Source organism: Mus musculus, chromosome 6 (assembly GCF_000001635.26).
Source record: "Mus musculus strain C57BL/6J chromosome 6, GRCm38.p6 C57BL/6J".
In the NCBI taxonomy this organism is placed as follows: domain Eukaryota; kingdom Metazoa; phylum Chordata; class Mammalia; order Rodentia; family Muridae; genus Mus; species Mus musculus.
The window spans coordinates 76,199,684-76,202,332 of record NC_000072.6 but is presented as its reverse complement, the minus strand read 5'-3'; the positions used below and the strand labels follow the sequence as shown (position 1 = coordinate 76,202,332).

General features: G+C 33.1%; 1 non-coding gene across 1 annotated transcript; it reads left to right on the top strand.

The window, feature by feature from the left end:
• Positions 1-2,054: 2,054 nt before the first annotated feature.
• Positions 2,055-2,215, top strand: Gm22283. The gene has a single exon (XR_003956649.1). It is a non-coding gene; the product is annotated as a U1 spliceosomal RNA (small nuclear RNA).
• Positions 2,216-2,649: the final 434 nt, after the last annotated feature.

The following is a 2,649-nucleotide window of genomic DNA, read 5'->3' as shown; positions in this document are numbered from 1 at the left end:
ACACACACACACACACACAGAGAGAGAGAGAGAGAGAGAGAGAGAGAGAGAGAGAGAGAGAGAGAGAGAGAGAGAGAGAGATTTAAACTATATCTTGTAGAAGTAAATAAATATTAGCAGTGAGTTCCTTGCTACCTGCCCCAATGTTCTGGGTTCCCGAATGAAAGACACACTCATGGTCTTTATATTTTAATATGCTGTATCAGCTCAATGGCTGGGCCACTTCTTTTCTTCCATTGTAGCTAATCCACCTTCTGCCTATAATCCTGAGTTATTATTTACAAAATGTCCTATGTTGAGTGCTGTGGACCCAGAGTGATGTCCAGCTGGGTCACACACTCCTTACTGCTTCCCATGTTGGTTAAGCCTCCCTGTCCTCTACTGTCCTCAAACATTTTGTCTTTCCTCTCCTTCTCCTTCCTCCAGCTTGACAGATCCCCTTCATCTCTTTCCCCTCTCTGTCCCTAGCCCAAGAATCCTAAATGCCTCACCCCTGACTCTTCTGCCCTGCCACTGGCTGTTGGTATATTTATTTGCCAATCAGAACCAACTGGGGTTGGTATGCTTCAAGTGAGTATGTACTGCCGTCTTTGCTTATAGTTTTACTAGATTGAGTATTAGCATCATTTCCATCAGTTACATATGTATCAAGAAAAATTCCAGTGTCTCTTAAACATGAAAAGATTAAATAAATGAAAGAGTTCAACTTTCCCTTGAGATTTGGAAGCAGTGTTCTGTTAATTAATAAATGTATCTAGTCATCCTTTCTTTGAAAGAGATTACTTTGGGAAAACACATGATTTATTAGTGGTAGTGATTGATATAATCATTAGTTTAGAGCCAGTAGTATCAGACATTATAAGTTTAAGATTTTTCTTAGCAAAATACATTTTGTCATTATTATATATTATTCAGGTATATTTTAGGTAGCAATAATTTTAGGTAGCAAGAATGTTTCTATCATTAAAACATGGTTATCTAAAGGTTTTTTTTTTTACTCAATGGGAAACACATAAAATGCTTTTTATGAATTTTACAAATGACAGACAACATTTTTATAAAAAAAGTAATATTTGCATAATATTCAGAAAAGTCTCAGACATAAAACCCAAACAGGTTTAAATAACTCTGGATATGTTAGTTTTTTCAAGTACACATCTTGACTAAATACAATTATTTAAGCCAATATTTGTAAATATTATCATAACCAAACCAAAATATCATTGATGATCAGGCATATATCATCAACCCAATTTGTCTTATAGATTCTTTTGTGAGTCAGACAATTTTGCTATTTAATCTCGTTTTGAAATAAAAAATAATAATTTTAATAACATAAGAGTTAGCAATATGCACAAGCTAATTTACCTACCTTTTTAGAGAAAGATTATAAAAATTACATTTCTAACAAGATGTGTAGCAATGTTTGTTCTGAACTGTGATTAAAGAGCTTTGCAGTTTAACGGGTTGCTCTTCTCCATTACCAGCCCATAATGGCACAGTCAAGTGGCTATAGTTATTTGAAACATAAATAAGGTGTTCTGAAAGGCAAGAAGTTTGTGACTTACTGTCACTTAAACATTGTATCAAATTCAGATAATTATACAACCACTGGCATAATTTGGCATCCTTTTATTTTTTTAATAAGGAATATTTGGAAACTTTATATCTATAACTTACTCGTTTGAAGTGTAACAACCAGTCGTCACATGGTTTAGTTCTGTGATATTGGCATCCTTTATTAGACAGCTGTTTGTATGCATTTTTTTCTATACTTGAAACATCCCAACCTTGCCTATCATATGATTGAGACATATGTCAATGACTATTTAAATCAAACTTCCCATAATTTAATTTGACTATTAAAATTAGTAATTTGTAGTTTGTATTTGTGCAAATGCCTGATTTTTAATTTCTCACTTGTAAAATTAAGATAATGAGATTTACATGCCTACTTCTTAGCATATTTAAAATGATCAATACTTGATTATAATTTACAAATTACTAAATGCTCTGGAAATGAAAATTACTGCTGACGTAAAAATTGGTTTTTAATACCTAGGCGGAGAGATACCATCATTACAAAGGTGCTTTTACCAGGGCAAGGCTTATCCAATGAACTCCAGATGTGCTGACCCCTGCAATTACTTCAAGTGATAAAAATTTGATTGCATAATTTTTGGTAATCTAATCTTGTGCTGTTAACAACATTCTCTGAAAGAAGAAAAATGGTTTTTAAATATATTTATCCTAATGTAAAATCATGTATATTACTGAAAAAATTCCAAAGGGATATTTTATGTCTTTCCTTTTTAAAGTAAAGAGTTACATTAGTAATCACCTTGCTTATAGAATTCATGTTACTACATAAAACTTTTTATGGAAAACAAAAAATAATGTGTTTAGAAAATATTGTTTAAAATATTATTTTCTTTCTATTAATTTATGTGCTCATTTTATATGCATGTTGCAGCCTACTCCCTCCTCTCCTTGTGTCCCACCCTCAGAAATCCTTCCCCCCATTAGCCTCTTTCTCCTCACATAAGCAGAAAGGTCCTTTGGGTAGCACCTTGTCTAGGGATATCAAGCCAGACTAAGAATATTCTTTCCTACCGAGGCCTTATCAGGCAGTTTAGCTAGGGGAGAAAT